Genomic DNA, 26367 nt, shown 5'->3' on the forward strand with positions numbered 1-26367 from the left:
GTTACTTACATACATTTATAATTATTTGCACAGTGGTAGTTATTTGGACAGGGGTACATTTATTTGAACACAGGTACCCTTAATTGCACAGAGGTAGTTATTGGCACAGAGGTACACTTATGAAACGCAGGCAACACCATCCACCAACGTGCAGCAAATTTTACTCCAAGCAATTTAACAACTCTTTCTCAAAATGAACTGGGGATAGGAAAACCCCAAAAAAGGGAAGAGTGAAACAACATTGCCCCCCACCAAGACAATATAGAAAGCCCTTAGGTAAAGTCTGATTCATGGGAATGAGGGACCAGAACAATCCAGAATCCTACACCACTAGTTCTGCCCTCCCTTAACAAGGCGGCCAATAGTTGACCACATCCAGCACAAGCCCAGAAGAGGCCCTGGGGCAACAGAAACAGGGGGAGGGGCATTCAGGAGCTCTCAGCCAACTCTGCAAGGGAGTGTCCAAACCACAGAGAGATTTTTTTTTTTTAAGAAACAAAAAGACCTATATATACAACAATAGTGACAACAACTCATTTTGTGCTGGCAAAGAGCTGCCAAGTGAAGGGAACCCAATCCATTGGGCTGGGGGTGATGAAGTTGTAGAATATGAATGTAATGGAATATCATTGTGCCTGTAGAAATGATGAACAAGTTGATTTTTAAAAATAGGAAAAACTTACAGGAACTCATGCTGACTGAAGAGAAGAACCAAGGGAATATATACGGGTACAGCAAAATTAGTGGAAAAGTGAAGGAGAATGGCTGACTTCTTCCAACTTACAGGAAATTTCATTTAACTGCGAAGGTCTTCTGAAAGAAAATGTTCACCTACAGAGAAAAAAATTGATATATGCAAGTATGTTTTGTATGGTTTCACATATATTTAACAAATGTTGTCCTTTCCTAAAGTGGGTTTGGGAGGGACAGGGGGAGACAATTGCAAATTGATAATGCAAGGAAATAATCTTTTTTAATGTTGCAACTTCGACGTTATACTGAAAATGGAATTGGAGACCGGAATGGGAAGTGAAAGGTTTTTTCCTCCAAAGCCAGTCAGACCCCTCACCCCATAAAAGCCCTTGGGAAAACCACCCAATTTTTCAAGATTACAACTGCCGTCTATAAAAGAGAATGGTAGACTAAATCAAAGCTTCTTAAACTTTTCCCTCTAAATGCCCTGTTTGCTGAGGAATTTTTCCATGTCCTTAAGTTTAAAATAGATATGCAAATCAAGTATTGCCTGAGAGTAAATTTTTAAATAATATATATTTAAAATTATGTATATATTTTTATCACATATATATCCTAGAAATAAAGATATATATTTATACCTTAGATAAATATGTATGTATATATATATATATATATATATATATATATATATATATATATATATATATATATATATATATATATATTTGCTATATTCACAATTTTATCATTTTTGGCAAAGAAAATGTTCATACCCATGAGGTGGATTTCTTTTTATCCACAACGTTAAATACTGGTGAAATATTAACTTTCATGACCCCTCTATACAGTTACCTGACTGCATTAGGGGTTACAACCCCCATTTGAAGCAGCTTTGGACTAGGTGACACCCAGGGGACCTTTCTGTTAGGGGATTTCAGTGACCTGCAAACTCAATGTAAGGATGCACAGAACAAACGAAGTTGTTACAGCCAACATTAAGAATATCTAGAAGGACAGGCTTGGAACTTGGGTTCCGTCTTCATAAAGTTGCAATAGAGGGCGGAGCCAAGATGGCGGAGAAGAAACACACGACTCTGTGAACGTCCTCACTCCCTCACAACCAATTAGATAAATTAAGTCTCAAAATAAGCCCAGGACTGATAGATACCACAAGGACTGGAAACACGACTTACCAGCTGAAGAGAATCTGGAGTTTCAACAGAAAAGGTCAGTCCCCAGGGGAGGGAGAAGAGAGGCCAGCACAGAAGGCTGGGTGCTAGCATACTCTGCCCATTGCGCTGGGAAGGGCTCTGGGATCAGAGAAGCCACTGAAGTAAAGGAATCTGCCACAAGCTGTTAGCTCTTCTCTGCTAATTATTTAGCAGTTCAGAAGAGAAAGCCAAAATACTTTAAAAACTCAGATTAGATTTTCCCAGATCCTGGAGGTGACTCAGCAGATCTCGGCACCAGGGGGTGTGGCCTCAGCTACCACCTGAGAATAGTTAAGAGACTGACAAGTGGGTGGATACGGCCCAAGGCAACACACACTGCCTAGTTTAGCTGGAGGGAGTGGAACTCAGCTCCAGGAAGTCCCAGAGAAGCGGAACCTTTGAACTAGGGACCTCAGTTTCTGGCAGACACTTCCAGTTTGAGCACAGGGGCTTTTCACCACTTCACCTGCTGCAGACATCCACGCCCCACCGGGACGCATAGGCTGGGCTTTGTGCTGCCTTTACTGTTCAGCGCCCTCAGGGCACAGCAGCGCTAATCACCTCTGAGGCACCTCCAGGGAGGGGGTGGGGAACTCTCTCCCAGAGCTCTATCTTAGCTCAGGGGCAGGAGCCGCTGCATCCATCCTGTCTGGGAGGAAGCTGGTAAAGAAGTAAATAAATAATTTCCTACCCCAGGGACAGACCCCAAAAGATTTTTTAAATATGAGCAAAAAAGCCAGAAAAACTATAGATTCCTTCTATACAGAGAAAGAGCGGGTATCCAACCCCGAGGAAGTTAACAGCAGAGAGACAGCAGATAACAACCTAAAGGGGAACGATTCCTGCCCCCCATCACATAACTCTCTCCTAGAAGAAACTCTTAAAAAATTAAGGGAGTTTGAAGAAAAATGGGGAAAGGAAAGGGAAGCTATGATAGAGAATAACAACGTCCTGAAATTGGAGTTGGAAAAAATAAAGAATTCACAGGAGATGCAGGGAAACAAAATTTATGAATTAGAAAAGGTTAAAAAAAACACAGGAAAGTAGGATTTCTGAATTGGAAAAGATAAAAAAAAAGTCTCAAAAAATAGAATTTCTAAATTGGAAAAAGAAAATAATTCTCAAAAAAAAATTAGGGAAATGCAAAAAAAATTATATAGAGCAAAATAATTCATTTAAAAATGAAATTGGGCATTTACAAAAAGAACTAAAATCTGTGAAAGAAGAAAATAACTCCTTAAAAGTCAGGATGGAACAAATAGAAATGAATGATTCACAGAGAACCCAAGAATCAGTCAAACAAAACAAAAAAAATGAGAAGCTGGAGAACAACGTCAAATACTTACTGGGAAAATCTATAGACCTGGAAAATAGATCTAGGAGAGAGAATCTGCGGATTATTGGACTTCCAGAAAACTATGACCAAAAAAAGAGCCTAGATTCTATTTTACAGGAAATTATCAAAGAGAACTGTCCAGAGATAATAGAAACAGAAGGGAAAGTAGATGTGGAAAGAATTCATCGAACTCCTTCTGAAATGGACCCTAAAAAAAGAACACCACGGAATATAGTGGCTAAGCTGCAGAATTACCACACAAAGGAGAAAATCCTGCAAGCAGCTAGAAAAAAACAATTTAAATACCAAGGTGCCACAATAAGGGTCACCCAAGATCTGGCTGCCTCCACATTAAAAGATAGAAGGGCCTGGAATCTGATATTCCGTAAGGCAAAAGATCAAGAACTGCAACCAAGAATGAACTACCCAGCTAAGTTTAGCATCTTTTTCCATGGAAGAACATGGTCATTCAATGAAACAGAGGAATTCTATATGTTTCTAAGAAAAAAACCAGACTTAAATAAAAAATTTGATCTACATCCACAAGACTGAAGAGAAACAGAAAAAGGTACACAGAACCCTTGAGAACTGTAACTCTGTTGTGGGTATATAAAAAGTACTCAAGGATAATTTGATTTTACTGATATAAAAGAAAAAAAGGGGGGTGTAGTACAGGGAAGGAGGTCGGTTCAGAAAAAGGGGAAGGAATGATAAAAAAAGGGAAACTACATCCCAGGAAGAGGCATAGAAAATACACCATATCTGAGGGAACTTAGTGAGGGGGAGAATCATTGTGTGAATCTTACTCTCATCAGGAGAGGCTCAAAGAGTAAATAATTAACATATTTGTTTTTCAGAGAATTTTCTCTCACCTCATTAAAAGGGGGGAGAGGAAAAGGGAAAAGGAAAAGGAGAATAAGTGAAGGGACTTGGAGGGAGGGGGGAGGGATCCTTAAAAAAAAAAAAAAAAAGAGGGAGGGTTGCGCGTCACAAGGGGGTCTGTAAATTAAATATCGGGGAGGGGGATCAGGGGGGTCAAGGGAAAAAAGCATAATCTGGGGATAATACGATGGCAGGAAATACAGAATTAGTAATTTTAACTGTAAATGTAAATGGGATGAACGATCCCATCAAACGGAGACAGCAGATTGGATCAAAAAGCAGAACCTTACAATATGTTGTCTACAGGAAACACACTTAAAGCAGGGAGATACATACAGAGTAAAGGTAAAAGGTTGGAACAGAGCCTATTATGCTTCAGGTAAAGCCAAAAAAGCAGGGGTAGCTATCCTTATCTCAGATCAAGCAAACGCAGAAGTAGATCTCATTAAAAAAGATAAGGAAGGAAACTATATCCTGCTGAAAGGTAGCATAAATAATGAAGCCATATCAATACTAAACATATATGCACCAAGTGGTATAGCATCTAACTTTCTAAAGGAAAAGTTAAGAGAATTGCAAGAAGAAATAGACAGTAAAACTATAATAGTGGGAGATCTCAACCTTGCACTCTCAGATTTAGAGAAATCAAACCACAAAACAAACAAGAAAGAAATTAAAAAAGTAAATAGAACATTAGAAAAACTAGGTATGATAGACCTTTGGAGAAAACTGAATGGCAATAGAAAGGAATATACTTTCTTCTCAGCAGTTCATGGATCCTATACAAAAATAGACCATATATTAGGACATAAAGATCTCAAAATTAAATGTAGGAAGGCAGAAATAATAAATGCCTTCTTCTCAGATCACAATGCAATAAAAGCTACATTCAGTAAAAAGTTAGGGGTAAATAGACCAAAAAGTAATTGGAAACTGAATAATCTCATCTTAAAGAATGACTGGGTAAAAGAGCAAATTATAGAAACAATTAACAATTTCACCCAAGATAATGACAATGATGAGACATCATATCAAAATCTTTGGGATGCAGCTAAAGCAGTAATAAGGGGAAATTTTATATCTTTAGAGGCTTATTTGAAGAAAATAGAGAAAGAGAAGATTAACGAATTGGGCTTACAACTTAAAAGGCTAGAAAAAGACCAAATTATAAACCCCCAACCAAAAATTAAACTTGAAATACAAAAATTAAAAGGAGAAATCAATAATATTGAAAGTAAAAAAACTATTGAATTAATAAATAAAACCAAGAGTTGGTTTTATGAAAAAGCCAATAAAATAGATAAACCTTTGGTAAATTTGATCAAAAAAAAGAAAGAGGAAAATCAAATTGATAGTCTTACAAATGAAAAGGGGGATCTTTCCACCAATGAAGAGGAAATTAGAGAAATAATAAGGAGTTACTTTGCCCAACTTTATGCCAATAAATTTGATAACTTAAGTGAAATGGATGACTTCCTCCAAAAATATAGGCTCCCTAGATTAACAGAGGAGGAGATAAATTGCTTAAATAGTCCCATTTCAGAAAAAGAAATAGAACAAGCTATTAATCAACTCCCCAGGAAAAAATCCCCAGGGCCAGATGGATTCACATGTGAATTCTACCAAACATTTAAAGAACAATTAGCCTCAATGTTATATAAACTATTTGAAAAAATAGGGGATGAAGGAGTCCTACCAAACTCCTTTTATGACACAGACATGGTACTGATACCTAAACCAGGTAGATCGAAAACTGAGAAAGAAAATTATAGACCACTTTCCTTAATGAATATTGATGCTAAAATCTTAAATAAGATATTAGCAAAAAGACTTCAGAAAATCATCTCCAGGATAATACACTATGATCAAGTAGGATTTATTCCAGGAATGCAGGGCTGGTTTAATATTAGGAAAACTATTAATATAATTGACCATATTAATAATCAAATTAATAAGAACCATATGATCATCTCAATAGATGCAGAAAAAGCATTTGACAAAATCCAACATCCATTCCTACTAAAAACTCTTGAGAGTATAGGAATAAATGGACTATTCCTTAGAATAATCAGGAGCATATATTTAAGACCTTCAGTAAGCATAATATGCAATAGAAATAAACTGCAACCTTTCCCAGTAAGATCAGGAGTGAAACAAGGTTGCCCACTATCACCATTACTATTCAATATAGTACTAGAAACGCTAGCCTCGGCAATAAGAGCCGAGAAAGAGATTCAAGGAATTAGAGTAGGAAATGAGGAAATTAAACTATCACTTTTTGCAGATGACATGATGGTATACTTAGAGAACCCCAAAGACTCTGCTAAAAAGCTACTAGAAATAATTCAAAATTTCAACAAAGTGGCAGGATACAAAATAAATCCACATAAATCCTCGGCATTTTTATATATCACTAACAAAATGCAACAGCAAGAGATACAAAGAGAAATTCCATTCCAAACAAATGTTGAGAGTATAAAGTATTTGGGAATCCATCTACCAAAGAAAAGTCAGGAATTATATGAGAAAAACTACAAAACACTTGCCACAAAAATAAAATCAGATTTAAATAATTGGAAAGACATTCAGTGCTCTTGGATAGGCCGAGCGAATATAATAAAGATGACAATACTCCCCAAACTAATCTATTTATTTAGTGCTATACCAATCAGACTCCCAAGAAACTATTTCAATGACCTAGAAAAAATAACAACAAAATTCATATGGAAGAATAAAAGGTCGAGAATTGCAAGGGAACTAATGAAAAAAAAGTCAGAGGAAGGTGGTCTAAGTGTACCTGATCTAAAGCTATATTATATAGCAGCAGTCACCAAAACCATTTGGTATTGGCTACGAAATAGACCGGTAGATCAGTGGAACAGATTAGATACAAAGGACAAAAAAGGGTACATATATAGCAACCTAATCTTTGACAAACCCAAAGATACCAACATTAGGGATAAAAATTCATTATTCGGAAAAAACTGTTGGGAAAACTGGAAATTAGTATGGCAGAAATTAGATATGGATCCACACTTAACACCATATACCAAGATAAGATCAAAATGGGTCCATGATTTAGGCATAAAGAGGGAGATAATAAATAGATTAGAGGAACAGAGGATAATCTACCTCTCAGACTTGTGGAGGAGGAAGGAAGGAATTTATGACCAGAGGAGAACTAGAGGTCATTATTGATCACAAAATAGAAGATTTTGATTACATCAAACTAAAAAGTTTCTGTACAAATAATACTAATGCAAACAAGATTAGAAGGGAAGTAACAAATTGGGAAAATATTTTTAAAAACAAAGGTTCTGACAAAGGTCTCATTTCCAAAATATATAGAGAACTGACCCTAATTTATAAGAAACCGAACCATTCTCCAATTGATAAATGGTCAAAGGATATGAACAGACAATTCTCAGAGGAAGAAATTGAAACTATATCCACTCACATGAAAGAGTGTTCCAAATCACTACTGATCAGAGAAATGCAAATTAAGACCACTCTGAGATACCACTACACACCTGTCAGATTGGCTAAGATGACAGGAACAAATAATGATGAATGTTGGAGGGGATGTGGGGAAACTGGGACACTAATACATTGCTGGTGGAGTTGTGAAAGAATCCAGCCATTCTGGAGAGCAATCTGGAATTATGCCCAAAAAGTTATCAAACTGTGCATACCCTTTGACCCAGCAGCGCTACTACTGGGATTATATCCCAAAGAAATACTAAAGAGCGGAAAGAGACATATATGTGCCAAAATGTTTGTGGCAGCTCTTTTTGTTGTAGCTAGAAACTGGAAGATGAATGGATGTCCATCAGTTGGAGAATGGTTGGGTAAATTATGGTATATGAAGGTTATGGAATATTATTGCTCTGTAAGAAATGACCAGCAGGAGGAATACAGAGAGGCCTGGAGAGACTTAATTCAACTGATGCTGAGTGAAATGAGCAGAACCAGAAGATCACTGTACACTTCAACAACAATACTGTATGAGGATGTATTCTGATGGAAGTGGAAATCTTCAACATAAAGAAAAACCAGCTCACTTCCAGTTGATCAATGATGGACAGAGGTAGCTACACCCAGAGAAGAAACACTGGGAAGTGAATGTAAATTGTTAGCACTAATATCTGTCTGCCCAGGTTGCATGTACCTTCGGAATCTAATGTTTATTGTGCAACAAGAAAATGATATTCACACACATGTATTGTACCTAGACTATATTGTAACACATGTAAAATGTATGGGATTGCCTCTCATCTGGGGGAGGGAATAGAGGGAGGGGGGGATAATTTGGAAAAATGAATACAAGGGATAATATTATAAAAATATATATATAATAAAAATTATTAAGTAAAAAAAAAATAAAAAAAAAATAAAGTTGCAATATATGTTCTACTGAGGATAAAAGACTTACCTATTTTCAGGAAATTCTTTACTTCTGCTGTAGAAGAGTTCTCCAGGATTCCCTCCCACAGCACTGCTGCTAATTAGTTGTGAGACCTCAGGAAACAAATCCAGGTTTTGTTGCAGTAATGTCCTCACTGAAATGAAGGGCTAACTCTAGGGCAAAGACAGTTCTGGTTTTAGCACTCGTGCTTCTGGGATTTTAATGATTCATTAAACAAAGCCAAGGTCTGAGGGGGAAATGGTGGGGGGAAAAGGCAGGTGACACCTTCCCAACACCTACAGCAAAATTCCCTCAAACCAAGTTAAAAATTTTCTCTCAAAATGATTTGCAGAGGGGAAAACCAGATAAAAGGGAAGAGTGAAACAACATTGACCCCCAAGATAATTTAGAAAATCCTGAGGGAAAGTCTGCTTCATGGGAATGAGGGACCAGAACAATCCAGACCCCTACAAAGGAAATGCCGCCCTCCCTAACCAAGGCAGACTATAGGTGACCACATCAGGCACAAACCTGCAGCAGTCCTTTGGGGAATAGAATCAGGAGGACGGTGGCTTCAGGATGTCCCAGCCTTCCCTTGATGGGAGTGTCCAAACATCAGAGAGATTTTTTTTTTAAAGAAAGAAAAAGACCTATATATACAATAGTTGCAGCAACTGATTTTTTGGTGGTAAAGAGGTGCCACCTGGGAAGATCCCCATCCATTGGGAAAGAGGTGATTTACTTGTGGAATATGAATGTAATGGAATGTCATTGTGCCTGAACAAACAATGAACAAATTAATTTAAATGTGGAAAACTTACAGGAAGTCATGCTGACTGAAGAGCAGAACCTAGGAATATATGCGGGTACAGCAAAATGAGTGGAAGACAAAACATCAATGGGGAAGTTCTTCGGAGTTCCAGGAAATATCAATTAAATGTGAAGGTCTTCTGAAGGGCAATGCTATCTACCTGTAGAGACATATTGATAGATGGAAGTATATATTGCATGGTTTCACATATATTTAACAAATGTTGACTTTTTCTACTGTGGGATTGGGAGAGACAGGGGGAGACAACTGGGAACTGAAAATGCAAGGAAATAATTAATATTCTTTACTGCAAATGCAACTGGAGACTGGAATGTGAAGTGAAAGTTTCTTCCTGCAAAGGCCAGTCGTACCACTAAACCCATGTAAACCCTTGGGAAAACCACCCAATTTCTCAAGATTATAACTTCGACATTATACTGAAAATGGAATTGGAGACCGGAATGGGAAGTGAAAGGTTTCTTCCTCCAAAGCCAGTCCCTCACCCCATAAAAGCCCTTGGGAAAACCACCCCATTTCTCAAGATTACAACTGCCCTCTATAAAATAGAATGGTAGACAAAATCAAAGCTTCTTAAACTTTTCCCTCTCACAGCCCTTTTTGCTGAGGAATTTTTCCATGTCTGAAAGTTTAAAATTGATATGCAAATCAAGTATTGCCAGAGAGTAAATCATTAAATAATATATTTTTAAAAATTATGTATATATTTTTATCACATATATATCCTAGAAATAAATAAATATATATTCATACATTATATAAATATGTATATATATGTGCTATATTCACAATTTTATCATTTATGAGAAAGAAAATGTTCATACACATGAGATGGATATCTTTTTATCTAAAGACTTAAATATTGGTGCAATATTAATTTTATGACCCCACTATTCAGTTACCTGACCGCATTAGGGGTTACAACCCACAGTTTAAGCACCTTTGGACTAGGTGATACCCAGAGGCCCTTTCTGCTAGGGGATTTCAGTGACCTGCAAACTCATTGTAAGGATGCACAGAGCAAACCAAGCTGTTACAGCCAACATTAAGGATTTCTAAAAGGAGAGGGTTGGAAGTTGGCTTCCGACATTATGAAGTTGCAATATGTATTCTACTGAGGATATAAGACTAACCCACTTTTCATCAAATTCTTTACTGCTAGAGTAGAAGAGTTCTCCAAGGTTGCCTGCCACAGCATTGCTGCTAATTAGCTCTGAGTCCCCAGGCAACAAATCCAGGTTTCGTTGCAGTAATGTCCTCACTGAAATGAAGGGCTCACTCTAGGCTATTGGTAAAGATATTTCTGGTTTTAACACTCATGTTCTGGGAATTTAATGGTTCATTAAACAAGCCCAGGGTCTGAGGAAGAAATGGCAGGGTGATACCCCCAAGTCAGGTGATACCCCCAAGACTTGCAGCCAAATTCCCTCCAAGCAATTTAAATGTTCTTTCCCAAAATGAATTGGGGTAGGGAAACAATAAAAGTAACTAGTGAAACAAAATTGACCCCCAAGATAATTTACAAAAACCTCCCGTAAAGTCGGCTTCATTGGAATGAGGGACCAGAACAATCCCAAACAGTCCAAACTCCCACAACAGAAATCCCACCCTCCCTAACCAAGGCAGCCAAAAGGAGAGCACACCCAGCACAAACCTGCAGCAGTCCTTTGGGGAACAGAAGCAGCAGGACGGGGGCTTCAGGATCTCTCAGCCTTCCCTTGATGGGAGTGTCCAAACACCAGAGAGATTTTTTTTAAAAGAAAGAAAAAGACCTATATATACAACAATAGTAATTCATTTTGTGACTTTAGGCTTAGGGTTTAGGAATAATGTTCTGTTTGGACACCTTTGTGCAAATATGAGTACCTGTGGGCAAATACTTGTACATCTGTGTAAATAACTGTACCTCTATTCAAATAAGTGTACTTCTGTGCAAATAACTACCTCTTGCAAATAAGTGTACCACTGTGCAAATAATTATCCCTGTGGGGAAATAAATACCTCTGTGTAAAGATGTACCTCTGTGCAGATAATTATACCTGCATGGAAATAACTATCACTGTGCAAAAAAGTGTTCCTCTGTGCAAAAAAGTGTATATATCTGCAAATATTGAATCTCTCTGTAAATAAGTGTACCTCTGTGCAAATAACTACATCTGTGTAAATAAGGATACCTGAACAACTAACCCTAAACCACCCATTTTCTCAAGATTGCAACTTCCAGCTGTAAAATACAATGGTAGATTAATTCAAAGTTTCTTAAACTTTTCCTTCTCACAATCCTTTTTGCTGAGGAATTTTTCCATTACCCAAGGTATAAAAGTATCTAAAATAAATATCCTAATCAAGTATTTGCCGATAGTTAATCATAAAATAATGTATTTAAAACACATTTATATATTTATATCACATATTTGTATGTGTATATGTTTATATATGTATATATATACATATATCTTATAAATAAATATATTTTTATACATCATATAAATATACATTATTTCCACAGAGGTACACTTAATTGCACACAGGTTATTATTTCCATAAAGTTATAATTATGTGCACAGGGGTAGTTCTTTTCAACAGAGGTACACTTATTTACACAGAGGCACACTTATTTGCACAGAGGTATCATTATTTGCAGAGAGAGATACACTTCTTTCCATAGAGATACCCTTCTATGCATAAAGTTCACTATTTCCATTCAGGTGTAATTATCTGCACAAACATAGTTGCACAAAGGTACACTTATTTCCACAGCAGTACACTTATTGCACAGAGGCAGTTATTTCCATAGAGGTACAGTTATTTGCACAGAGGTACACTTATTTATATAGAGGTACATTTATTTGCAAAGATGTCCAATTATTTACACAGAGGTACAGTTATTTGCACAGAGGTAGTTATTTCCATAGAGGTACAGTTATTTGCACAGAGGTACACTTTTTTATGAAGAGGTACACTTATTTGCACAAAAGTAGTTATTGTTATACAGTAACAATTATTTGCACAGAGGTATCATTATTGACATAGAGGCACATTTATTTGCAAAGTGGTACTAGGATTTACACAGAGGTACACTTATTTGCACAGAGGTAAATTTATTTGCAAAGAGGTACAGCTCTTTACACAGGAGTACATTGATCTGTAAAGAGGTACAGTTAAATGCAGAGAGATACAATTATTTGTCCTGAGGTACAATTATTTCCAGAGAGGTATACTTATTTCCACAGAGGTACATTTATTTATACATAGGTATAATTATTTCCACAGAGGTAGTTATTTCCATACATGTATAATTATTTGCACAGTGGTAGTTATTTGGACAGGGGTACATTTATTTGCACAGAGGTAGTTACTTGCAAAGAGGTACACTTATGAAAGGCAGGCAACACCATCCACCGACTTGCAGCAACTTTTCCTCCAAGCAATTTAAAAACTCTTTCTCAAAATGAATTGGACATAGGAAAGCCCCAAAAAGGGAAGAGTGAAACAACATTGTCCCCCAAGACAATTTAGAAAGCCCTCAGGTAAAATCTGCTTCCTGGGAATGAGGGACCAGAACAATCCAGAATCCTACACCACAACTTCTGCCTTCCCTGAACAAGGGGTCCAATACTTGAGCAGATCCAGCACAAACCCACACCAGGCCTTAGCGTAAAAAAAAAAGCAGGAGGACATGGGATTTCAGGAGTTTTCAGCCTATCCTGGATGGCATTGTCCAAACCCCAAAGACATTTTTTAAAAGAAAGAAAAAGACCTATACATCACATATATATGTGTGTGTGTATATATATGATTTTATCATTTATGAAAAGGGACATGTTCATACACATGAGAAGGATTTTTTTTTTTACGTGCAGAATTAAATACTGGAGGAATCCCGTCTATTCAGTTACCTGACCTCATTGGGGTTACAACTCACAGTTTAAGAAGCTTTTGACTAGGTGATACCCCGAGTCCCTTTCTGCTGAGGGTGGTTTCAGTGACTTGCAAACTCAATGTAATGATGCACAGAAACAAACCAAAGTGTTACAGCCAACATTAAGCATTTCTGCAAGGACAGGGTTGGAAGTTGGGTTCAGTCCTCATAAAGTTGCATTATGTGGTCTACTGGGGTTTGAAAAGCCTTACCCCCTTTTCAGGAAATTCTTTACTGCTGCTGTAGAAGAGTTCTCCAGGATTCCCTGCCACAGCACTGCTCACGTTTCTTTGCAGTAATGTCCTCACTGAAATGAAGGGCTCCCCATACACTATTGGTAAAGACACTTCTGCTTTTAGCATTTGTGCTTCTGGGATTTTAAGGGTTCACTAAATAAACCCAGAATCTGAGGGGAAAATTTTTTGGGGAAAAAGGCAGGTGACACCTTCCCAAGACCTGCAGGAAAATTCCCTCAACCAATTTAAAAATTTTCTCTCAAAATGACTTGGGGAGGGGAAAAAAACGGACAAAAGTGAAGACAGAAACAACATTGCACCCCCCAAAACCATTTAGAAAGCCCTCTGGTTTTAATGGTTCATTCAACAAAGCCAGAGCCTGAGGGAAAAAGTGGGAGGAAGGCAGCCCACACTCTCCCAGCCCTTGAGGAAAATTTCCCCACAACAATTTCAAAATTCTCTCTCAAAGTAACTTGTGGAGAGGAAAACCAGATAAAAGTGAAGACAGAAACAACATTGCCCCTCAATAGAATGAAAAGGCCCTCACAGAAAGTCTGCTTCCTTACACTGAGGTGCCAGAAAGTTCCAGAACAATCCAGACTCCCACACCAGAAGTCCCGCCCTCCCTGACCAAGGCATCCAATAGTTGACCACATCCTGCACAAGCCCAGAAGAGGCCCTGGGGCAACACAAACAGGGGGAGGGGCATTCAGGAGCTCTCAGCCAACCCTGGAAGGGAGTGTCCAAACCACAGAGATATTTTTTTTTTAAAGAAACAAAAAGCCCTATATATACAACAATAGTAACAACAACTCATTTTGTGCTGGCAAAGAGCTGCCAACTGAAGGGATCCCAATCCATTGGGCTAGGGGTGATGAAGTTGTGCAATATGAATGTAATGGAATATCATTGTGCCTGAAGAAATAATGAACAAGATGATTTTTAAAAATAGGAAAAATTGACAGGAACTCATGCTGACTGAAGAGAAGAACCAAGGGAATATATACGGGTACAGCAAAATTAGAAGAGTGAAGAAGAATGGCTAAGTTCTTCCCAGTTACAGGAAATTTCAATTAACTGTGAAGGTCTTCTGAAGGGAAATGCTGTCCACCTACAGAGAAAAAAATTGATACATGCAAGTATGTTTTGTATGGTTTCACATATATTTAACAAATGTTGACACTTCCAAATGTGGGTTTGGGAGGGACAGGGGGAGACAATTGCAAATTGAAAATGCAAGGAAATAATCTTTTTTAATGTTGTAACTTCGACATGATACTGAAAATGGAACTGGAGACCGGAATGGGAAGTGAAAGGTTTCTTCCTCCAAAGCCAGTCAGACCCCTCACCCCATAAAAGGCTTTGGGAAAACCACCCCATTTCTCAAGATTACAACTGCCCTCTATAAAAGAGAATGGTAGACTAAATCAAAGCTTCTTAAGCTTTTCCCTCTAAATGCCCTGTTTGCTGAGGAATTTTTCCATGTCCTTAAGTTTAAAATAGATATGCAAATCAAGTATTGCCTGAGAGTAAATTATTAAATAATATATTTTTAAAATTATGTATATATTTTTATCACATATATTTCCTAGAATTAATTATACATATATTGATACATTATATATATATGTGTATATATATATATATGTATATATATATCTTAACTATATTCGTAATTTTTTCATTTTTGCCAAAGCAAATGTTCATACACCTGAGATGGAATTCTTTCTACAGACAGAATTAAATAATGGTGGAATATTAATTTTTGTGACCCTATATTGAGTTACCTGATCCCTTTAGGAGTTACAACACGCAGGTTAAGAAGCTTTGGACTAGGTGATACCCAGAGTCCCCTTCTGCTAGGGGCTTTCTGTGAACAGCAAACTCAATGTAAGGGTGCACAGAACAAACCAATTTGTTACAACAAATATTAAGAATTTCTAGGAGGAGACATTTGGAAATTGGGTTCAGACTATATAAAGTTGCAATATATGGTCTACTGAGGATAAAAGACTCACCCCCTTTTCAGGAAATTCTTTACTGCTGTAGAAGAGTTCTTCAAGCTTAGCTGTGAGACCTCAGGCAACAAATTCACATTTCTTTGCATTCATGTCCTCACTGAAATGAAGGGCTCCCTCTAGGCTACTGGTAAACACATTTCTGGTTTTAGCACTTGAGCTTCTGGGATTTTAATGGTTCATTAAACAAATCCAGAGACTCAGGGGTAAAAAGCAGGGGAAAAAGGCAGGTGACACCCTCCCAAGACCTGCAGCCAAATTCCCTCCAAGCAATGTAAAAATTCTCTCCCAAAATGACTTGGGGAAGGGAAACCCAATAAAAGTAAACAGTAAAACAACTTTGACCCCCAAGATAACTTAGAAAATCCTCAGGGAAAGTATGCTTCATGGGAATGAGGGACCAGAACAATTCTGAACTATCCAGACTCCCATAATGGAAATGCCGCCCTCCCTAAACAAGGCAGGCAATACTTGAACACACCCAGCACAAACCTGCAGCAGTCCTTTGGGGAACAGAAGCAGGAGGACAGGGGCTTCGGGATTTCTCAGCCTTCCCTTGATGGGAGTGTCCAAAGTCCAGAGAGATTTTTTTTTAAAAGAAAGAAAAAGACCTACATATACAACAATAGTAACAGCAACTCATTTTGTGAGTTTAGGGTTAGGTTTTAGGCTTAATGTTGTGTTTGGGCACCTTTGTGCAAATATGTGTACCTGTGTGTAAATAAGTATACCTGTGTGCAAATACTTGCACATCTCTGTAAATAAGTGTACCTGTGTTCAAATAAGTGCACCTTTGTGTGCGAATAACTGTACCTCTATGTACATAAGTGTAACTCTGTGCAAATAATGATACCTGTGTGGAAATAACTACCTCTGTGTAAAGATGTGTACCTCTGTGCAAATAACTACCTCTGTGCAGATAATTATACCTGCATAGAAATAACTACCTCTGTGCAAAAAAGTGTATCTCTCTGCAAATAAGTGTATCTCTCTGCAAATAACTACATCTGTGCCAATCAGGGTACCTGAACAACTAATACAAAACCACCCATTTTCTCAAGATTGCAACTTCCAGCTGTAAAATAGAATGGCAGACTAAATTCAGAGCTTCTTAAACTATTCCCTCTCACAACCCTTTTTGCTGAGGAATTTTGCCATGACCCAATGTATAAAAGTATCTAAAATCGATATCCAAATCAAGTATTTGCTGATAGTTAATCATAAAATAATGTATTGAAACCATATCTATCTATTTATATTACATATATATATATATCCTATAAATAAATAAATATATTTTTATACATCATATAGAATATACATTATTTCCACAGAAGGACGCTTAATTGCACACAGGTAGTTATTTCCATAAAGTTATAATTATTTACACAGGGGTAGTTCTTTTCACCAAAGGTACACTTCTTTCCACAGAGATACCCTTCTTTGCACAAAGTTCGTTATTTCCATTGAGGTGTAATTATCTGCACAGACATAGTTAGTTACACCAAGGTACACTTATTTCCACAGAGGTACACTTATTGCACAGAGGCAGTTATTTCCATAGGGGTATAGTTATTTGCACAGAGGTACACTTATTTACACAGAGGAACACATATTTACACACAGGGACACGTATTTGCACAAAGGTATACTTATTTGCACAGAGATAATTATTTGAATACAGGTATAATTATTTGCACAGAGGTAGTTATTTGCAGACAGGTACAGTTATTCCCACAGAGGTACACGTATTTCCGCAGAGCTACACTTATTGGTACAGATATATATATATATATATATATATATATATATATATATATATATATATATATATATATATATATATATATTTCACCACATGTTGTTATTTCCATACATCTATAATTATTTGCACAGTGGTAGTTATTTGTACAGGGGTACGTTGTACCCTTATTTGCACAGAGGTAGTTAGTGGCCCAGAGGCACACTTATGAAAGGCAGGCAACACCATCCACTGACTTGCAGCAAATTTTACTCCAAGCAATTTAAAAACTCTCAAAATGAATTGGGGAAAAGAAAGAAAGAAAACATATGACACTTTTCTTATCCAGGATATCACTGAGTTAACCTCGTTTCAAAGATGAAATTCACAGAATGACTATTTGGCACTTTGGTGCCTGGAAGTTAATGCTTGTTTTATATGGTTAGCATGGTTTAGTCTTTAAAAGGAAGGCAAGAGAGCAAGATCAAATCCAGGAGGGAAGAGAATCAGAGATGAAAAGGCCAGAGGAAGGAGGTTAAACAAAAAAGCCCTCCAGTTGTCTAGAGGAAAGTCTGCCTCACCACTAGCCCCTTCAAACAACTACAAGCATCAGAGATGCACTTAGCTCCAGATGAAGAGGGAACCAGGTAACCTACAAGATGGAAGCAGAGGAAGGTCTGAAGCACCAAGGAGTTTTTGGCCCAAACTGATAGCTGCAGGAATACTAAATAGTAGCACGCTCTCATAAAGAGATTTCTGATTCAGGCGATATCCATCAAATGTCTATTTGGTGCCAGGTAATGCCCTAAGAACCAGATTTCTAACTTAAGCATAAGGATCTCAGACATTTTTATTCATGTCATTCAATCAAATTCACTTGTTTGCTTAATCTAACCCTTGACTCTTTCATGATTATCTTAGCAGGGAGCTTGACCACGGCTTTCAACAATAGCCTGACCCTCACTAAGCTCTCTAACTTTACCTCCCATAGCTCCCCACCCTCACCGTACAGCCCAAAGTGGCAAACAACTTTTTGTAGGACCCGATATGTGGATGTATTAGTAATTATTGCTTTGAAAGGATAACATAAGTAACTATACCATTTCTTTCCATTTCAAACTTGCTCTGTGGCAAGAAAGAAAGGGAGCTAATTACTAAGGAATCAAAACTTGCTGGCCAAAGAACAGGGTAAAAGGAAACACCGTCTGCCTGTCTCCTGGGAATCTGTCCAAAAATTGCCCTTGGAAATATTATATCACATGGTTTATCTGACAGTGGGACAGTATGGTGTATAGAACCATGCAGTAAGAACACATGTCATGTCAGAAAAGCTGACCTCGTTCCAAAAAGGGGATTGGAAATGATGCAGCCAGAAAGCTGAAATCTGTGACCTCAATGTAGCCAAAAAGCCAGCTCTTAACAGAAAGTTCTGCCGGGAAGGAACACAGTTGCATTAGTGGAGCAGCCTCACTGGTAAGGAAATAAGCTCCAATCTCAGGACCCCAAGCTATGTAAAGAGTTGTCTCCAGCCCATCACGCTCAGAAGCATCCTCACATAAACTCTTCTAATCCAACCAAATTCATTTCCTCAACATCTCCCCAACACCCGCCATGTTCAATCTTACCTGGGTCTTTACTTGTGTCATTTACCTGCCCTGAAATAACCTCTCCCTTCTGCCCTAAGTTTTACTCATTCTTCAGGGATCTGCTCAGCTTACTCTTCCAATAAGGCTTTCCAGAATTACTCTAGCCCCTGTCATATAATAATAATAATAGCAACAATAATAGCTAACATTCACATAGTACTTACTAGGTGCTGGGGATTGTGCAAAACACTTTCCAGCCATGATCTCATTTGATCTTCAGGACAACACTAGATTAGAGGTGCTATTATCATCCCCTTTTTACAGCTAAGGGAATTGAGGCAAAAAGAGATTAAGTCTTTAAGCCTAGCTCTGAACTCAGCTCTTCCTGACCCTGAGCCCTGTGCTCTACCTCCTGTACCACTTGGCTCTCTACAGTTTATCATCTCTTTCTGGGCGAGGATAATGGCTTCATTTCTACAGCTATACATACCCAAAGTAGAATCCTATTAACAAGCTCCTTAACCAAGAATGATGGCTTGCTCACACCTGTAATTCCTGCTATCAGGGAGGCTGAGGCTGATAGCCTGCTTCAGGCCACTAGTTCTGAGGTGTAACAGAACTGAGCAGATCCAATAACCACATTAAAGTCCAGCACCAATATAGCAAACCTGTGGGATCAGGGAGGCCCCCAGGTTACCTAAAGAGAGGGAAACCAAGTCAGGTCAAAAAAAGAACAAATCAATATTTCCACGCAAATCAGCAACGACTCAGAGCTCTGAGCCTTCTCTGTACTTGCAACCCAACTGTAAGAACAAAATATCTTCCCGAGAACTCCACTGACTCACTGATGAATGCAAGAAAGATGTATTTTCTAGGGGGCAGCTAGGTGGCAGCTAGGTGGCGCAGTGGATAGAGCACCAGCTCTGAATTCAGGAGGACCCCAGTTCAAATCTGACCTCAGACACTTAACACTTCCTAGCTGTGTGACCCTGGGCAAGTCACTTAACCCCAGCCTCAGGGGGGGGGGGGAAAGATGCATTTTCTATTCTTTCAAGAACAGATGTCTAGGGCAGTTTTTCCTTTCCTATGGTCAAGAACAAGCCCCTCTCAACCCTAAGCCTCCATTAATTGGATATGACAGAAATCTCCACCCCTCATTCCATAGCCAGCCCCTGCCCCTAAATTAGAGCTTACACTCTAGGAGGAGGAAGATAACTCTTGAGGGCTAGAAAAACATATTCCTTCCAAATCTCAGGTTACCAGCCCGGATAACAAAACCCAGTCCCTGCCCCCAAGGAGCTTACATTCTTTCAATCTTGGAGGAAGATACCCCCGGCCATGATTAATCTTTGAAGTCCTTGTGAGTTTCAATTTTCTAAATTAAGTTTCATTTCTCCAGTTTCATTTTCATAATTGTGGAGACTAAATGCTCATCCATTTCTCAAATGATCAAGAAAAGGAGACTCTGATCTAAACAAAACCAAACCTCGTTTTTACTGCCTCTAGAAGTACTAAGAAATAGCATTTCTCTAGTCTTCAAAGGCAAAAAGAAAAGCTCTTTCCGAAGGACACCCTTTCTACAAGGTGGGGTAGATGAGAACAAAAAGGCCCTTCATAAAGAAATAGATTAAGAATGGAAACTGAAATTTGAAGGAAAACACCTCTCCCCCAGTTTCATTTAATCTCCACAAATACCCACCTAAGGGAGGTGTCCTTTATTCCTTTCCAATGAAAGTTCCTTCTATTATTCAGGAGAGATTATCTACAAGAGCCTCCCAGATTGGGGTTCGGAGGGGCAAAGACAAGGGAGAGTGACTTTATTCTTCACCTAGACTAGAATGTTATCTAACAACTGCATTTTTTGCATACTGTGATTTTCTTCTTCATGATTACTATCCGGGTTTCCTAAAACTGTCTAGGAGCAGAGAAACACATCATAAGGCATGGAGAAACTATATTAGTTTGTAAATCTCTCTCCCAAGCCAGAAATTAATGTTCAATTTTTCAGAGTTTTGGGGTTTCCTCTTCATAAGGAGACTGAATGGAAATCAACTACATTCTACATAATCCATTCATTTCTTTTTTTCTGTTTTTTTTTTTTTTAATCTCTCCCATGGTTTTTCCCTCTCCCTCTCCCTTTTCCTTTCCTTCTCCCTCTTCCTTCCTTCCCTCCCCCTCTTTCTCTCTGACACCTTCTTTGTTGGATTCTCTCTCTCTTGTTTGCTGTAGCTTGCTATGTCTGACTCTGCTATCTGTCTGTCTTTGTCTCTCTTTTCATATTTCTCTGTCACCCTCTTTTTCTCTCTCTGTGGCTCTGTCTCACTGTCTCTGTCTCTGTATTATTTATTTACTGACTCTATTCCTCTCTTTCTCTCTCTTCTCTGTTTCTCTGTATTTCCCTATGTCTTTTTCTTCCTCTACTTTTCACTCTTTCTCTCTGGCTCTGTGTCCTTCTACTTTCTAGCTCTCTCCCTCCCTCTCTGTCTCTTTTTTCCCTGTCTTTCTCTTTCTCTTTTCTCTCAGAAAAATCTTTTTTCTTTAGATAATGCTGAATGTTGGCGGGGATATAGGAAAACTGGGACACCGATACATTGTTGGTGGAATTGTGAATACATCCAGCCATTCTGGAGAGCAATTTAGAGCTAGGCTCAAAAAGTTATCAAAGTGTGCAGACCCTTTCATCCTGCAGCATTACTACTGGGCTAATATCCCAAAGAGATCTTAAAGAAGGGAACCTGTGTGTGCAAGAATGTTTGTGGCAGCCCTCTTTGTGGTAGCCCCAAACTGGAAACTAAGTGGATGCCCATCGAGTGGAGAATGGCTGAATAAATTGTGGTGTATGGATGTTATGGAATATTATTGTTCTGTAAGAAATAACCAGCAGGATGATTTCAGAAAGACCTGGAGAGACTGACATGAACTGCTGCTGAGTAAAATGAGCAGGACAAGGAGATCATTATATAATTCAACAACAATCAATTCTGATGGACGTGGATCTCTTCAACAATGAGATGAACCAAATCAGTTCCATTTGTTCAAGGATGAATAGAACCAGCTACACCCAGCGAAAGGACTCTGGGAAATGAGTGTGAACCACTACATAGAATTTCCACTCCCTCTATTTTGCCTTTTTTATTTCCTTCCCAGGTTAAGTGTACATTATTTCAAAGTCCTATTCTTCTTGTGCAGCAAAATAACTGTATGGATATGGATATGGATACTGTATTGAACATTTACTTTAACATATTTAACATGCATTGGTCTACCTGCCATCTGGGGGAGGGGGTGGAAGGAAGGAGGGGAAAAATTGGAACAAAAACTTTTGCGAGGGTCAATGCTGAAAGATTACCCATTCATGTATGTTGTAAAATAAAAAGCTCTTATAAAAAATATTTTCCTTTCTCTGACTGTCTGTCACTCTCACTATCTCTCTGGCTCTGTTTCTCATTCTTTTTCCCAATCACAATCAATCTTTTCTCTTCTCTCTCTCTCTCTCTCTCTCTCACACACACACACACACACACACACACACACACACACACACAAGAAAGAGACAGACAGACAGATAGCGTAGGAAAGCCAGAAATTGAGAAAGAGAGTGAGAAAGAAAAAGAGTGATTTGGAGGGACAGAGAGAAGCAGAGTCAGAGACAGACAGAGACAGAGTCAAAGGTATCAAGCCAGATCCAGCCAGAGACAGAGACAGAGAGAGCTACAGAGATGGTCTGGTCATCAGAGAAAGAGACAGAAAAAGGAACACGTGCAAACAAAAAGAGAGAGAATTTTGGGAAAGTCAGAGAGAGACTGAGACAGAGAGAAAGACAAAGAGACAGACAGAAACAAAGAGAGTTTGGGAGCCAGAGAGTGAGAGAAAGAGAAAAAGAGAAAGAAAAAGAGCAACTCAGAGAGACAGACAGAGAGACAGACAGAGACAAAGACAGAACAAGGGAGAGCAAGCCAGAAAGCATCAGAGTGAGAGAAAAGGAGATGAAGAAAATTCCAGAGGGAGAGAATGGAAGCCAGAATGAGAGAGAAAGAGTGGAGTGGAAAAGAGGAAGTAAAAAACTGCAAAATAAATATAAACAAAAAGAGAGAGAGGGAGGAACAAAGAGGGAAAGAGACAGAGAAAGAGAAAATGTGAGAGACCATAAAAGAAAAAGAAAGAACGAGACAAAAAGAGAAAGAGAAAGTAAAAAAGGGAGCAAGAATCACAGAGAGAGTGCAGAAGAGTGTCAGAGAGAAAGAGCTAGAGAGACAGAAAGAGACAAAAAACAGTGAGAGAGGAAGCGAGAGAGAGAGAGAGAGAGAGAGAGAGAGAGAGAGAGAGAGAGAGAGAGAGAGAGAGAGAGAGAGAAATAGTGTCACAACATCTACACCTGTTCTTTAGAACAAGTACTGAATGATTTCAACAGGTGAGTGAACTTAACTGAAGTCTTTAAAAGGGGAATCACTAAGTTGTTGGATAAACGGACTTGTACCAACAAAGGGAAGGGAAGGGGAAGGGGAAGGGGAAGGGGAAGGGAAGGGAAGAAGGAAGGGAAGGAAGGCAGGAAGGAAGGAAGGGAAGGAGGAAGGAAGGAAGGAAGGAAGGAAGGAAGGAAGAAAGGAAGGAAGGAAGGAAGGAAGGAAGGAAGGAAGGAAGGAAGGAAGGAAGGAAGGAAGGAAGGAAGGAAGGAAGGAGGAAAGGAAGGAAGGGAAGGAAGGAAGGAAGGAAGGAGGAAAGGAAAGGAAAGGAAAGGAAAGGAAAGGAAAGGAAAGGAAAGGAAAGGAAAGGAAAGGAAAGGAAAATTAAGTGTTATTAAGCTTAAAAAAAAAGTTACTGCAGGAGTCAAAGATAATGACATCTATGCCACTGACTGTGAGTCAAGAAAAGGGACAGATATGACTGAGATTGCAGAGGTAGAACTGAGTGAGGAGTGAAGAAAGTCTACAAATAATTGGAGTCAGGGTGACGGAAGTCCGATGATGCTCCTGACAACAAAATAGGGACGTTCAGAAGAAAGACGGGGAAAGATAATGATCTATGAAATTTAGTGACAAAGTCTAGAAGGAAAGAATGATGGCTGGCATTGTCGATCAATTGGGGGAAGACGAGGGTATAAGAATATTAAGAGTCACTGGCTCAATGATTCCGTTAGTCCCATTAATAATTTCCAGACCATCTCTAGAAAAAGCCTTCCTGGATAATTAAGTATGCCAGTACAATTCCTGACTCATCCTTTGCTCTCAACATACTCTGAGAATTATAGTTATTTAGCAGTAATTGCAATTGTTACTCTGCATTAATGGTAAGGTACTACAGTACAGATTATCTCTTGTTTGAAAGGGTATAATCCAGGAGTGATTTCTACTCAGCAATGGAATGTTTCACCAGAGGGGATCCTGACTGTTCTCTAAGAATGTCAGTAGATGTGGGACTGCAAGAGGTCTTAGATACTAGATAGTCCCACCGCCTTCCTTCAGAGAGAAGGCTCAGAAAAGGTACAGAACCTGACCCATCCTCTGATGTCAAAGTCAGTGCTTTCTACCATACTGTGTTATCTTCCTATCCACCTCAACTTTCAGAAACTCTGTCCTATTTTCTATTTACTTGCTTAGACAGATGCAGTTTCTTGACTAGCTGCTTCTCTCTTGCTATTTGATCCCTAATGCCAAAGACAATACAAGCAATAAATGGGTAAATAAACTGACCTCAAATACTACCTTGAATGCTACCTTCTCCCTGTGAAACCTTCCCTGATACCCCAGGCACAAATATTCTTTTCTTCCTCCCACTTCATACTTCTATAATGTTCTGAGCCTTTATAAAATACACATTCTTAGGCTTCGTTACAAAATAATGGGCTCTTAAAAATCAATAGAAAGGAAGTTGTAGAAGGATCCTTTACGGGACTTTGTCCCGGTCATGCCTAATAGCTGCACATAAACCTCAAGGCTATGTCAAGGCTTTCCTCCTTTCTCCCTCTATTATTTCACTTGGTAGTCTCAGAAGGTCCCATGGAATTAATTGTCATCTTTATGGTGATGCTTCTAGTTATTCAGCCCTAACCTTTTTTCTATCCTCTAGATTTGAATCTCCAACTGCCTAGTTCTAGATCTTCCATAGGGATCTCAAGGTCAACATGTCCAAAACGAACCTCATTCTTTTCTTCCCAAAGCGTCTCCGCTTCCAAAATTCTCTATTACTGTAGAGGACGCAACCATCCTTCCAGGTCAAGGTTTGTCACCTGGGCATCATCACTTTCTCTCCTCTGACACTACCCTGCTGCAGACTTTCACCACCTCACACTTGTTCTGGTTAGTCTAGCTACCTCAAGTCTCTCTCCATGCAAGCGAGTCGACCTCCCCCCCCCAAAAAAAAAACCCAAACATTTTAAAAGCAACTACTATGTGCCACACCTTGTATTAAGTATTAGGGATATAAATATTCAAAACAAAACAAAACAAAACAAAACCCTTGCCCTCAAGGAGCTTACAATCTAAAGGGGAGAGGGGGAAGTTGAAAAAGTGACCGGAAAGAATCACCAGGAAAAGCCTCTTGGAGAAGGTAGCACTTGAACTGAATCTTCAAGAAGCCAGGGATTTTAAGAATTGGAAATCATGAGAGAGGACATTTCAAGCACAGAGGATGAGAATATAGCAAGTAGGACAGCATGGCTCTAAAGAAGAATTTGAAGAAATGAGGAGAATGTCAGAAGACTGGAAAAGTAGAATAGTGGCAGAATGTGAAGAGCTTTAAAATGTCAAGCAAACAATGTTAAGTTTGATCCTAGAGAGAAGAGAAAACCACAAGAGTTTATGGAGTAAGGGGATAAGACAGTCAGACTTACACTTTAGAGAAAGATTGATTGGAACCGGAGAGGTCTGAGCTTGGGAGACCAATCAGAAGGCTACTGAAATAATCCAAGCCAAAGGTGACAATCATCTGAACCAGGGTAGGGAAGGGAATGTATTCAAGATGTAGACAGAGAAATTATAAGACTTGCCAAGTGACTGGATATGTGGGGAGAGTGAGGATGACACTGAAAATGTGGACCTAAGGAACTGCAAGGATGGTGAGTTAGTGCTCTTACAGAACACAGAAGTACAGAAAAGGCAACATTTTGGGGACAAAAAAAATGAATTCTGTTTCTATCATGTGGAGTTTGAGATCTCCAGTTCAAAACATCCAAGAGGAAGTTGGTGGTACAGGACTGTAACTCAGGAGAGAGATGAGGGATCTGATTATCACCTTCTTGAACATAATTAAACCCATGGGAATTGATAAGACTACCAAGTGAGAAAGCAGAGAAAGCTTTGGGGAAAGCCCATTTGAGAGGCATGACATCAATGAAGATTCAGGAAAAAGACTGAAAAGGAATGCATTGGCTCTAAGAATCACAATTGTCGTTGACCTAGAGAGTTGACTAGAGAGCAGTAGCAAAACTCATGGTGAGTCAAATCCGATTGCAGTACATCATCAATGGGGACACAAATCATTAACCATACAAATGATCAATTAATCAG

The 26367-nt window shown here is 38.7% G+C and overlaps 1 long non-coding RNA gene across 3 annotated transcripts in view; it reads right to left on the minus strand.

Moving 5' to 3' along the window:
• Positions 1-594: 594 nt before the first annotated feature.
• LOC141555990 (uncharacterized) overlaps positions 595-26367 on the minus strand; it is a 239628-nt gene continuing 213855 nt past the window's right edge. For all 3 annotated transcript variants that reach the window (XR_012486404.1, XR_012486405.1, XR_012486403.1), the window contains 3 exons: positions 9352-9501; positions 8558-8703; positions 595-831 (listed from right to left, as the gene is read on the minus strand). This is a non-coding gene — a long non-coding RNA (uncharacterized LOC141555990). The remainder of the gene's footprint in view (positions 832-8557; positions 8704-9351; positions 9502-26367) is intronic.

Source organism: Sminthopsis crassicaudata, chromosome 1 (genome assembly GCF_048593235.1).
Source record: "Sminthopsis crassicaudata isolate SCR6 chromosome 1, ASM4859323v1, whole genome shotgun sequence".
Classification (NCBI taxonomy): Eukaryota; Metazoa; Chordata; class Mammalia; order Dasyuromorphia; family Dasyuridae; genus Sminthopsis; species Sminthopsis crassicaudata.